Here is a 15,093-nt window from a genome sequence, read left to right as displayed (position 1 = left end):
AGATAATTGTTTTGTTGTCTGAGGGTCTCCACCATGGCTAATAGCTGGGACATATCTGGTGGAGGATCTTCACACTATGCCAAATTTGTCTTTTAGCAGCACCCCTACTAAAGCGCTTTTAGGAGAAAGCGCTGGCATAGGTTTCGCTAAAAACAAAATAAAAAAACACGCAAAAAAAGCGCTCTTAAATGGGGGGGTTACGAAAGCGCTTTCTAAAAGCGCTCTTATAGGGGGGGTACGAAAGCGCTTTCAAAAAGCGCTCTTATAGGTGGCTTATGAAAGCGCTTTCAAAAGCGCTCTTAAAGGGGGGGGGTACGAAAGCGCTTTTACCCTAAAAAGCGCTGGTACAGGCAGGGCTACCAGAGCGCTTTCTAAAAGCGCTTTCATAGCTGTTTCATTAATTAAAATTTTTAAAATCAAAATAATAGTGTTTCATAATCCCTAATTTCTTTCACTGCCCAGAACTTACGAAGAACCATCGCTGCCCAGAACTTCATTACGAAGAACCATCGCTGCCATCGCTGCTCAGAACTCCATAGAAACTCCATAAAAACTCCTCAAAACCGTATCTCATCCTCAAAACCGCCCAGAAAAACAAATACAAAGAGAAGACGAAGCTAGAACGAAGAACAAACCCTGCTCAGAAAACGAATTCGAAGCTAGAACGAAGAACAAACCCTGCCCATAAAACGAATACGAAGAGAAGACGAAGGTACACGATTTATAGTTCTGTTTTAGGTTTCTCTGTAATTGTAGTTAGTTTAGTACTGAAAATGTAGTTAGGCTATTCTGAAAACGAATACGAAGTGGTATTGTATGGACTACTATGTGTTGATTTGAAGTCGATTTGTTCATGTTTGTTGGCTTACAAACCATTGCTGGGCTGTGATGATTTAGAGTGAACTGGTATGGAATTGTTTGCGTATTTGGATATTCATGTGGCTGCTTTGAGATGTGGAATTAGTTTGTAAATTCTGTTATAGGTTTTTCTCTAATTGTAGTTAGTTTAGTACTGAAAATCGTTATGAGTCAGTTAAGTTTGTGGTGAAGTTTGTTACTAACTGGTAGAAGGCTATTCTGTTAGGTTGTTATGCTAATGGGAAAAAAGCAGTTGGTTTAAACTGTTAAGGCTACTATAAAACAATTAGGGAAGTTAGTTATATGGTAGTTAATTTTAATGCTTGAATGAACAAGTTAGTAGTCGAGGTTAAATGAGTGAATTTCTTGACTTGTTCTCTTGCATTGCTTTTGGTTTGAACTGTAATTTTTTCTGTTAGGAATGTTAGTATGGATATATGATGGCTGTATGCATTTTCAGACTTGAAAATAAGTAACTTTGCTGTAAAAACTTCATACTACTTTTACTACCATTCTATATGTGGAACTTTTCAACATCACATTTCACTGTCTTTGTCTCTATCAAAGTTTAACTTTTCACATATCATTAGTATTTGGATGATACCTGTTTTTATCATAGCTTCATATAGTTTCTCCTATATTGCTAATAATCCATTTTGCAACAACATCATAATGATAATATCAATTGGTCACTGTATATGCATATTACTTACAGTGAGTCTAAGTAGTTTTGGAGTATTATAGAATAAGAGGTGTACGATAGTATATCTATAATAATATATATACTCCATAGTTACATTACATACCAAAGCTAAAGCTAGCTATAAGTATATATAATTGAATTGAGGACAAAGAAAAAGCATATTATAGTTGAGACTTGAGAGGGGTATAATAATATTTCCAACTAGTTTATCTATTTTTAACTTTAATTTTGTACTTTATTAAATTCTAATGAAAATCATTCATTAGAATCATTGTAGTTTGTTAGTATGGATATATGATGGCTGTATGCATTCATACTTTTACAGTTACTTTGAAGTCTCTGGTTTCTACTTCTAAAATCATTGTAGTTTGTGCTACAGTTTGCATATAGTTCCTTCACTTTTATGATATTTGTATTTAACTGCATCGTGTGTGTGTGTGTGTTTAATTTTACAGTTACTTTGAAGTCTCTGGTTTCTACTTGTACAACGCCGATTCAAACCTACCCATCTCCCACATCAAGTCTAACTCAGGTTACTATCCCTTTCTTCTTGCTTATAGTTTGTTATTTTCTGCTTATAGTTTATTGTTTATGGTTCTATTTGATATCAATTTAGTGTCTCTCAACCAGTTTTTTGGTTTGTGGACTTATATTACCTTGAAATAAGGTAATGTCTTCTTTAAGAAATCGGGTATTCTGATTAGGTATTCTGATTAGGTATTCTATTATGATGATAGCTATTTATTATCTTGACAGAATTCCTTAGTACCTGATAGAGAAACCAAGAAGCATTTGTTTAGCTTAATTAAGACATGGATAAGACATGGATGAATTCAAACCGGTTGTCGAAAGAGTACGAGAAAAGGGTATGGGAATTCGTTGAGTTTGCGGTTGCGCACTATTTTAATTTTTAATTTAAATGGAAATTTAATTAATAATTAGGATTATAGGTGGTTGTGGGAATTAATTGGAAAATGATGGTTTATGGTGTTGGGCCAAGTGTGATGTTAAGGAATGAGGGGGTGTTATGTTAGTAAAAGTTTTATTCCAATTAAAAGGTTATTTTATAAAATAATAAGGAATTGAGAATAAGAAAAGGAACGTGAAAAGCAGAGCAGAGGAGATGAGGGATTGGGAAGCTGGTACGTGAAGAGGAGCAATGGAGGGAGAGACCAATCAAGAATCTTTGGCTAAGGTAAGGGAGGACTCTCCGGTTATCATCTATTATCGTATTCTTGGATAATAATATTGATTAGGGATGTTGTTGAGTCAATTGGATTATATGTCGGGTTTAGGGAGGTTATGAATTGATGAAAATTGCATGGATTATTGATTGATTATGTGTTGTTTTGATGTGTGATGATGAATAATGATGCAATTGATGATTAACTGCCTGTATATGACGTTTAGAGTCAGTTTTGGACTCAGATTGAGTCAGATCGCAGGATCTGACGCAGACCCGAAAATCTGTGAAATCGCCAATTCGCGCCGCGTCCTAGTGTTGGCGCCGCGAAGGCGTACTTTTTCCTCGCATCGCGCCGCGTGCATAGGTTGGCGCCGCGAACGTGTTTGTGTGCTTCAGGTCGCGCCGCAAAGTCTTGGTTGCGCCGCGTGCTGTAGCGTTAGTTGCTTTCTTGAAAAGTTAAATGATGTGTAACTTTCGAACCGTAGGTCCGTTTTTAGTGCCGTTTCGAGCACGATGAATCTTATGAGATAGCCTATGTTTTAAATGATGAAATGAGGTGTGAATCCAATTATTTTTAAATATGATTTTATTTCTTGGTGTATGATGTATGGTACATATATGTGATGAGATGTGTTAAATACATGATATGTTGAAATATTAATCATATGACGATTTGTTTAATTGGATGATGTATTGTTGACATATATGATGAAATGTGACAATATGAGATGTTGTTTTGAAAAACATTATGATGTGATGATTTGTTTAGAGTCGTATGATGATGACTGATTTGCTTTGAAATGATGTGAATACATGTGTGTCCTTATTTTTGATGATGATGATTGAGGTGGACACTTGTATGTTCTTTAATGATGATGATGATGATTGATTATATTTGAATGATGCTAATGTATATAAACATACTTTGATGATGATGATGATGATGATGATGATGATGATGATGAAATGGGTATTTGATGATGTTACTCATTAGACTTGACGATGGTATAGTATGTTGTATATGTTGCATTCATTCATGTTCATTGATGATACTGTATCCATAAGGGTGTGTTGGATCAGTGAAGGGCATGATTCCCATTGTGTGGAATCTGTGCTGGCAAGGCCGTATCTTGATGATGTTGGATCGGTCATGGGTTATTCCCATTTGATGAGGTTGGTACCACATGCATAGTGTCAGTTCATACATATGCATACTTTTATAACATGATTGGATGTATTCCAGTGTTATAAATATTGATGATGTGTTGGTTGTGTGTTTTGTTGAATTAATGTTGAGTATGATTGACTGTTTGAAAGATGTGTTCTGTTGATGTTTGTGTAAACGATAGATGTTCCTGATAATCTGAATATGATGAAATTGGGTGAATGATATAACTATGATGTGTTGTTATTTAAGATGCAATAACATTTGTTAACTGTGATGAGACTCACCCTTACTGTTGACATTTTCAGATTGAGGATAGCTGCTTTCGACTTGGTGAGGATTAGCTCATAAGTCAGTGTATTAGTGTAGCGTCAGGTGTCATGCTCTGATATTGTAACACTGGGGGAACGTTAGATTAGAGTTTATGATGATACTCTATCGTGTTGTTATTGTATTAAATTATGTGGGATATTGCATAGATGATGTTATGCTTATCCGTATGATGAATTTTCCGCTGTGTAAACATGAGATGTTTATGTATTATGACAGATTGTTCCTTAGTGAAAGCATGACAATGAATTTATGATAATTTGTTTTAAATTGAAGTGTGACACCCTTGTTTTCATGTTTTACTCTGAAAATTATTTTATAAATTTCCGTGGGGTTTAGAAGGGTGTTACAATAGTGGTATCAGAGCAGGTCGGTCCGTCCGGCCAATTGTTGAGTCAGTTGAGTTGCACGACGGTTGAATACTGTCGGCATTTTTATTCCTTGGTGTGCGACATGTGAGTGAATCACTGTCGGTACTTGGTTGTTTGTTGCAGGTGTGGGATTGAAACAAGTGGGGGAGAAGCTTCGCTTCTCGGTTATGTTTCAGTTGAAGAAGATTGATTCAGTAGGCTGTTGTTGGAAACAGTGCGAGCGTTGTCGGAGTTTGTTGTTTCCCGAGTTGAAGGTGACTTGGAATTAAGACTTCACTGGGAATTGAGTAGGAACATCTTGAAGGAAGGTGATTAGAGGTAATTGACAGTTATTGTAAGAGAAGGAGATTGGAGAGCTGGTGTGCTGCGAAGTTGTCAGTTGAGTAGCCTTGCGTCTCGGAAGAGGTTCAGTTACGAGTTTGCAAGGAGGATTGTTGTTGTAATGTTGCAGAAAGCGGACTTCGGCGGGGGAATGTGTCGCTTAAGTTATAAGGATGTTTGGAAGTGAAGAGATACGATAAGGGGCTGTTTGGAATGTGATAGAGTTGAAGAGAATGAGTTTTGGAGAGAGATTTTCGTAAGCAAAACGCAGGAAAATTGCTGAATAGCTGCGGAACTTCGAAAATTCATAACCGGAGTTCTGGACACCGGAATTGAGTTCCGTTTGAAGCGTCGGAAAGCTAATGAGATGAACTTTGTTATAAAAATGGTTGCAACAGCTGTAAGATAATTAATTGTGACAGGATGACGTTGGTAAGAGGCGAAGTTACGGTTACTCTTGTTCTTATAACTAGACTTGTTTATTGGTACTGCACGGGATGTCAGTGTCAGTGTTGAAGGGATCGAAGGAACAATTAGCAGGTTTGTTGAGGAGTAATTTTAAGAATTGAATTTACCAATTGAGGAGTTTTGGATATATGGTATAGAGTGTCACTGCATGATGTCAGTGCTGCATTTTTCGGGCAATGATTGGAAAATTCATATCTTAAGTTCCGAGTGTCGGATTGATGTGCCGTTTGAACCTACGAAGAGGAGGGATTGTGTTCTAATTTATGGGAGAGTTATAAATACAGTAGAGTGACCCTATGAGGAAAGGTTCTGAAGTCGGTTATGGAAGCGTGAAACTTGTTGAATAAGAATGCTTACTACCGTGATTGTTGGAAACAAAATTGAGTGTAACATGTTGTTGATGAGATGTTCGGTAATAAGGATGGTTTGAGGGCCGGTGAATTTTAGTGAAGAGTGCATTAGTAGTAAAGATGGGATAAACTTTAGAACCCTTGGAATCGTATCTGTGATGGCAAAATAACGATAAGTATAAAAGAAGAATTGTAGGGAATTTCTAACATTTGTTGACGTGAGGAAGACTTTGTTGAGATTCCGAGTGGGATGATATTTGGACGTGAAGGATGTAATAGAATTTGGATTAAAACCACGAGTTATGAATGTTGTCTTGGTCTTGCAGGCTAATTGTATGGTTCAAAATTCGAAGTGTTTAATGATCATAAGAGTTGAAGTACCTCTTTGATCAAAAAGGGCTTAATATGAGGCAGTAGAGATGATTAGAATATATTTTTGGATTAGGATTTTGGTTTGAATTACCATCCTAATGAGGAAAATGTTGTGCTATTGTGTTGCGTAAGAAGTCCTTAAAATGTCGGTGCTAATGATGAATGAGTTGGATTTAATTGGACAATTTAGAGACTTGAGTTAGTATGTGAAGGCACTCCTAATAGTGTTAGATTGAGTGTGCTAGAAGATGACTAGTAGTATTCTTAACAAGATTAGAGAAGGTCAGAAAGATGATGTTGACTTGATCGATAGGTTGGCTTTGAATTACCAAAGTAAAGGCGGTGAATTCAGAATCGACGAAAACGATGTAATGAGGTTGAGTGATTGGATTTGTGTAACTGATGTTTTGAGCCTCAGAAGGATATTCTATAAGGACACCGTAGTGAATTATTGGACTATGAAGATGTTAATGAGTTTGGGTGCAAACTCGGAAAATGGACACTATTATGTAGTAACGACGGTTTATGCTTAAATATGATTTTCAACTAATATTGACAAATTTAGGACTTGATCACCCTAAATCTCTTGTTGGTAGTAGATGGAATCATATAGAAGAAATAAGCTTGTTTTGTTACCTTAATGGTTTAAGATGTGATGAATACTAAGCCGTGAGAATAATCACTCACTATGTTGTGTGAACTTATGAAGAAGTGAATATGAAAGAGTGCAACATGGTGGATGATGACTTAAGACGGGTAATCAGAGTCGCGCAACGAAAGTGTGATGTGGAGTAGTGTTATGAGTACTACTCGCGGGCAGTAAAGGAATTAATATGTCAGAAGCCTACATAGAACATATGTGTTGATCTATATGTTGGATTTAGAATCCAGTGGGTGTAAGGATGTCGTGTCGAAAAATTATAACTCTTTTGAATAATTGCCGAGATGATGAATATGTTATTACGGTTGTACGTAGTTAACGAGTATGTATCCGGCGAAATTAAAACGAAGAGTTGATGCTATATGACGTTGTAATAATTTTGTGTTGTTGTTAAGGGGTTATTGTAGATTCCAAATATAATGAGGAATTATACTCTATGAAGGGAGAAATTGATTTAATTCTTAGAAAAGAGCGAAACTCAAATTGAGTTGTTTTGTAAGAAATGTCGTATTGAGACTGATGAGCGTGATTATAATTACTTGTGTGCACTCGTTCCGATGGCCGGGATGTTTAATAGATGTAAAAACTCAAGAATTTGTTTTTGAGTGCGAGTAAGTATTATTGAGTGGTAAATTGGTACCATGAATGATGAAGAATGATCCTTGAAACGAATGAGTAAAGAGAGTCGGAATCGGGTAAAACTCAGAAATCTATTTGGTATAGATGATTGTGATGAGTAGTCAGAGTAGTGCGGAAAAAGAGGAATGTAACGTGTTGGATAATTACTGGTGTGACTTAAGAGGAGTCAGATAATTGGAATTCAATGGTATAAGAATACGAGTATTGAGTTTCTTGAAGGAAGTGGTTGATGAAAAATGTAAGTATTACATTATCACTTAGATGGAAAAGTGTGTCTAAGGTTGGTATGTTTGGTAGATGGAATGCATTACTGCAGTGTGATCATACTATGGATTGTGTAATTGTATTACTCAGTTCTTGAGTGTATTGTATAGGTTATGCCTCAATGTTCTATTGTAGTTAACCTTTTAGAGATATAATGAGTGGTACAACTTTTGATGGTCAAATGCGACGTAAGAACTGGGATTTGAATGTATGAAACATGTTCCCTGTTGGTGATGTCAGATGGATTTTGAGGATTGATCGATGGTAATGTTAATTGGGAGCTGAAGAGTCAGGTGGAGGACTCTTATACGAGCTGGTTACTTGAGGTATGTTTTCGAGGACGAAAACTCTTTTAGTGGGGGAGAGTTGTAACACCCGTATATTTTAATTTTTAATTTAAATGGAAATTTAATTAATAATTAGGATTATAGGTGGTTGTGGGAATTAATTGGAAAAGGATGGTTTATGGTGTTGGGCCAAGTGTGATGTTAAGGAATGAGGGGGTGTTATGTTAGTAAAAGTTTTATTCCAATTAAAAGGTTATTTTATAAAATAATAAGGAATTGAGAATAAGAAAAGGAACGTGAAAAGCAGAGCAGAGGAGATGAGGGATTGGGAAGCTGGTACGTGAAGAGGAGCAATGGAGGGAGAGACCAATCAAGAATCTTTGGCTAAGGTAAGGGGGGACTCTCCGGTTATCATCTATTATCGTATTCTTGGATAATAATATTGATTAGGGATGTTGTTGAGTCAATTGGATTATATGTCGGGTTTAGGGAGGTTATGAATTGATGAAAATTGCATGGATTATTGATTGATTATGTGTTGTTTTGATGTATGATGATGAATAATGATGCAATTGATGATTAACTGCCTGTATATGACGTTTAGAGTCAGTTTTGGACTCAGATTGAGTACGATCGCAGGATCTGACGCAGACCCGAAAATCTGTGAAATCGCCATTTCGCGCCGCGTCCTAGTGTTGGCGCCGCGAAGGCGTACTTTTTCCTCGCATCGCGCCGCGTGCATAGGTTGGCGCCGCGAACGTGTTTGTGTGCTTCAGGTCGCGCCGCGAAGTCTTGGTTGCGCCGCGTGCTGTAGCGTTAGTTGCTTTCTTGAAAAGTTAAATGATGTGTAACTTTCGAACCGTAGGTCCGTTTTTAGTGCCGTTTCGAGCACGATGAATCTTATGAGATAGCCTATGTTTTAAATGATGAAATGAGGTGTGAATCCAATTATTTTTAAATATGATTTTATTTCTTGGTGTATGGTGTATGGTACATATATGTGATGAGATGTGTTAAATACATGATATGTTGAAATATTAATCATATGACGATTTGTTTAATTGGATGATGTATTGTTGACATATATGATGAAATGTGACAATATGAGATGTTGTTTTGAAAAACATTATGATGTGATGATTTGTTTAGAGTCGTATGATGATGACTGATTTGCTTTGAAATGATGTGAATACATGTGTGTCCTTATTTTTGATGATGATGATTGAGGTGGACACTTGTATGTTCTTTAATGATGATGATGATGATGATTGATTATATTTGAATGATGCTAATGTATATAAACATACTTTGATGATGATGATGATGATGATGATGATGATGAAATGGGTATTTGATGATGTTACTCATTAGACTTGACGATGGTATAGTATGTTGTATATGTTGTATTCATTCATGTTCATTGATGATACTGTATCCATAAGGGTGTGTTGGATCAGTGAAGGGCATGATTCCCATTGTGTGGAATCTGTGCTGGCAGGGCCGTATCTTGATGATGTTGGATCGGTCATGGGTTATTCCCATTTGATGAGGTTGGTACCACATGCATAGTGTCAGTTCATACATATGCATACTTTTATAACATGATTGGATGTATTCCAGTGTTATAAATATTGATGATGTGTTGGTTGTGTGTTTTGTTGAATTAATGTTGAGTATGATTGACTGTTTGAAAGATGTGTTTTGTTGATGTTTGTGTAAACGATAGATGTTCCTGATAATCTGAATATGATGAAATTGGGTGAATGATATAACTATGATGTGTTGTTATTTAAGATGCAATAACATTTGTTAACTGTGATGAGACTCACCCTTACTGTTGACATTTTCAGATTAAGGATAGCTGCTTTTGACTTGGTGAGGATTAGCTCATAAGTCAGTGTATTAGTGTAGCGTCAGGTGTCATGCTCTGATATTTCAACACTGGGGGAACGTTAGATTAGAGTTTATGATGATACTCTATCGTGTTGTTATTGTATTAAATTATGTGGGATATTGCATAGATGATGTTATGCTTATCCGTATGATGAATTTTCCGCTGTGTAAACATGAGATGTTTATGTATTATGACAGATTGTTCCTTAGTGAAAGCATGACAATGAATTTATGATAATTTGTTTTAAATTGAAGTGTGAGGGTGTTTTCATGTTTTACTCTGAAAATTATTTTATAAATTTCCGTGGGGTTTAGAAGGGTGTTACAATAGTGGTATTAGAGCAGGTCGGTCCGTCCGGCCAATTGTTGAGTCAGTTGAGTTGCACGACGGTTGAATACTGTCGGCATTTTTATTCCTTGGTGTGCGACATGTGAGTGAATCACTGTCGGTACTTGGTTGTTTGTTGCAGGTGTGGGATTGAAATAAGTGGGGGAGAAGCTTCGCTTCTCGGTTATGTTTCAGTTGAAGAAGATTGATTCAGTAGGCTGTTGTTGGAAACAGTGCGAGCGTTGTCGGAGTTTGTTGTTTCCCGAGTTGAAGGTGACTTGGAATTAAGACTTCACTGGGAATTGAGTTGGAACATCTTGAAGGAAGGTGATTAGAGGTAATTGACAGTTATTGTAAGAGAAGGAGATTGGAGAATTGCGATGTGTCAGCTCTGCTGGTGTGCTGCGAAGTTGTCAGTTGAGTAGCCTTGCGTTTCGGAAGAGGTTCAGTTACGAGTTTGCAAGGAGGATTGTTGTCGTAATGTTGCAGAAAGCGGACTTCGGTGGGGGAATGTGTCGCTTAAGTTATAAGGATGTTTGGAAGTGAAGAGATACGATAAGGGGCTGTTTGGAATGTGATAGAGTTGAAGAGAATGAGTTTTGGAGAGAGATTTTCGTAAGCAAAACGCAGGAAAATTGTTGAATAGCTGCGGAACTTCGAAAATTCATAACCGGAGTTCTGGACACCCGAATTGAGTTCCGTTTGAAGCGTCGGAAAGCTAATGAGATGAACTTTGTTATAAAAATGGTTGCAACAGCTGTAAGATAATTAATTGTGACAGGATGACGTTGGTAAGAGGCGAAGTTACGGTTACTCTTGTTCTTATAACTAGACTTGTTTATTGGTACTGCACGGGATGTCAGTGTCAGTGTTGAAGGGATCGAAGGAACAATTAGCTGGGTTGTTGAGGAGTAATTTTAAGAATTGAATTTACCAATTGAGGAGTTTTGGATATATCGTATAGAGTGTCACTGCATGATGTCAGTGCTGCATTTTTCGGGCAATGATTGGAAAATTCATATCTTGAGTTCCGAGTGTCGGATTGATGTGCCGTTTGAACCTACGAAGAGGAGGGATTGTGTTCTAATTTATGGGAGAGTTATAAATACAGTAGAGTGACCCTATGAGGAAAGGTTCTGAAGTCGGTTATGGAAGCGTGAAACTTGTTGAATAAGAATGCTTACTACCGTGATTGTTGGAAACAAAATTGAGTGTAACATGTTGTTGATGAGATGTTCGGTAATAAGGATGGTTTGAGGGCCGGTGAATTTTAGTGAAGAGTGCATTAGTAGTAAAGATGGGATAAACTTTAGAACCCTTGGAATCGTATCTGTGATGGCAAAATAACGATAAGTATAAAAGAAGAATTGTAGGGAATTTCTAACATTTGTTGACGTGAGGAAGACTTTGTTGAGATTCCGAGTGGGATGATATTTGGACGTGAAGGATGTAATAGAATTTGGATTAAAACCACGAGTTATGAATGTTGTCTTGGTCTTGCAGGCTAATTGTATGGTTCAAAATTCGAAGTGTTTAGTGATCATAAGAGTTGAAGTACCTCTTTGATCAAAAAGGGCTTAATATGAGGCAGTAGAGATGATTAGAATATATTTTTGGATTAGGATTTTGGTTTGAATTACCATCCTAATGAGGAAAATGTTGTGCTATTGTGTTGCGTAAGAAGTCCTTAAAATGTCGGTGCTAATGATGAATGAGTTGGATTTAATTGGACAATTTAGAGACTTGAGTTAGTATGTGAAGGCACTCCTAATAGTGTTAGATTGAGTGTGCTAGAAGATGACTAGTAGTATTCTTAACAAGATTAGAGAAGGTCAGAAAGATGATGTTGACTTGATCGATAGGTTGGCTTTGAATTACCAAAGTAAAGGCGGTGAATTCAGAATCGACGAAAACGATGTAATGAGGTTGAGTGATTGGATTTGTGTAACTGATGTTTTGAGCCTCAGAAGGATATTCTATAAGGACACCGTAGTGAATTATTGGACTATGAAGATGTTAATGAGTTTGGGTGCAAACTCGGAAAATGGACACTATTATGTAGTAACGACGGTTTATGCTTAAATATGATTTTCAACTAATATTGACAAATTTAGGACTTGATCACCCTAAATCTCTTGTTGGTAGTAGATGGAATCATATAGAAGAAATAAGCTTGTTTTGTTACCTTAATGGTTTAAGATGTGATGAATACTAAGCCGTGAGAATAATCACTCACTATGTTGTGTGAACTTATGAAGAAGTGAATATGAAAGAGTGCAACATGGTGGATGATGACTTAAGACGGGTAATCAGAGTCGCGCAACGAAAGTGTGATGTGGAGTAGTGTTATGAGTACTACTCGCGGGCAGTAAAGGAATTAATATGTCAGAAGCCTACATAGAACATATGTGTTGATCTATATGTTGGATTTAGAATCCAGTGGGTGTAAGGATGTCGTGTCGAAAAATTATAACTCTTTTGAATAATTGCCGAGATGATGAATATGTTATTACGGTTGTACGTAGTTAACGAGTATGTATCCGGCGAAATTAAAACGAAGAGTTGATGCTATATGACGTTGTAATAATTTTGTGTTGTTGTTAAGGGGTTATTGTAGATTCCAAATATAATGAGGAATTATACTCTATGAAGGGAGAAATTGATTTAATTCTTAGAAAAGAGCGAAACTCAAATTGAGTTGTTTTGTAAGAAATGTCGTATTGAGACTGATGAGCGTGATTATAATTACTTGTGTGCACTCGTTCCGATGGCCGGGATGTTTAATAGATGTAAAAACTCAAGAATTTGTTTTTGAGTGCGAGTAAGTATTATTGAGTGGTAAATTGGTACCATGAATGATGAAGAATGATCCTTGAAACGAATGAGTAAAGAGAGTCGGAATCGGGTAAAACTCAGAAATCTATTTGGTATAGATGATTGTGATGAGTAGTCAGAGTAGTGCGGAAAAAGAGGAATGTAACGTGTTGGATAATTACTGGTGTGACTTAAGAGGAGTCAGATAATTGGAATTCAATGGTATAAGAATACGAGTATTGAGTTTCTTGAAGGAAGTGGTTGATGAAAAATGTAAGTATTACATTATCACTTAGATGGAAAAGTGTGTCTAAGGTTGGTATGTTTGGTAGATGGAATGCATTACTGCAGTGTGATCATACTATGGATTGTGTAATTGTATTACTCAGTTCTTGAGTGTATTGTATAGGTTATGCCTCAATGTTCTATTGTAGTTAACCTTTTAGAGATATAATGAGTGGTACAACTTTTGATGGTCAAATGCGACGTAAGAACTGGGATTTGAATGTATGAAACATGTTCCCTGTTGGTGATGTCAGATGGATTTTGAGGATTGATCGATGGTAATGTTAATTGGGAGCTGAAGAGTCAGGTGGAGGACTCTTATACGAGCTGGTTACTTGAGGTATGTTTTCGAGGACGAAAACTCTTTTAGTGGGGGAGAGTTGTAACACCCGTATATTTTAATTTTTAATTTAAATGGAAATTTAATTAATAATTAGGATTATAGGTGGTTGTGGGAATTAATTGGAAAAGGATGGTTTATGGTGTTGGGCCAAGTGTGATGTTAAGGAATGAGGGGGTGTTATGTTAGTAAAAGTTTTATTCCAATTAAAAGGTTATTTTATAAAATAATAAGGAATTGAGAATAAGAAAAGGAACGTGAAAAGCAGAGCAGAGGAGATGAGGGATTGGGAAGCTGGTACGTGAAGAGGAGCAATGGAGGGAGAGACCAATCAAGAATCTTTGGCTAAGGTAAGGGGGGACTCTCCGGTTATCATCTATTATCGTATTCTTGGATAATAATATTGATTAGGGATGTTGTTGAGTCAATTGGATTATATGTCGGGTTTAGGGAGGTTATGAATTGATGAAAATTGCATGGATTATTGATTGATTATGTGTTGTTTTGATGTATGATGATGAATAATGATGCAATTGATGATTAACTGCCTGTATATGACGTTTAGAGTCAGTTTTGGACTCAGATTGAGTACGATCGCAGGATCTGACGCAGACCCGAAAATCTGTGAAATCGCCATTTCGCGCCGCGTCCTAGTGTTGGCGCCGCGAAGGCGTACTTTTTCCTCGCATCGCGCCGCGTGCATAGGTTGGCGCCGCGAACGTGTTTGTGTGCTTCAGGTCGCGCCGCGAAGTCTTGGTTGCGCCGCGTGCTGTAGCGTTAGTTGCTTTCTTGAAAAGTTAAATGATGTGTAACTTTCGAACCGTAGGTCCGTTTTTAGTGCCGTTTCGAGCACGATGAATCTTATGAGATAGCCTATGTTTTAAATGATGAAATGAGGTGTGAATCCAATTATTTTTAAATATGATTTTATTTCTTGGTGTATGGTGTATGGTACATATATGTGATGAGATGTGTTAAATACATGATATGTTGAAATATTAATCATATGACGATTTGTTTAATTGGATGATGTATTGTTGACATATATGATGAAATGTGACAATATGAGATGTTGTTTTGAAAAACATTATGATGTGATGATTTGTTTAGAGTCGTATGATGATGACTGATTTGCTTTGAAATGATGTGAATACATGTGTGTCCTTATTTTTGATGATGATGATTGAGGTGGACACTTGTATGTTCTTTAATGATGATGATGATGATGATTGATTATATTTGAATGATGCTAATGTATATAAACATACTTTGATGATGATGATGATGATGATGATGATGATGATGAAATGGGTATTTGATGATGTTACTCATTAGACTTGACGATGGTATAGTATGTTGTATATGTTGTATTCATTCATGTTCATTGATGATACTGTATCCATAAGGGTGTGTTGGATCAGTGAAGGGCATGATTCCCATTGTGTGGAATCTGTGCTG

The sequence above is a fragment of the Vicia villosa genome, linkage group LG3 (assembly GCF_029867415.1).
Source record: "Vicia villosa cultivar HV-30 ecotype Madison, WI linkage group LG3, Vvil1.0, whole genome shotgun sequence".
NCBI classification, from domain to species: domain Eukaryota; kingdom Viridiplantae; phylum Streptophyta; class Magnoliopsida; order Fabales; family Fabaceae; genus Vicia; species Vicia villosa.
Note: the sequence above shows the minus strand (reverse complement) of the source record.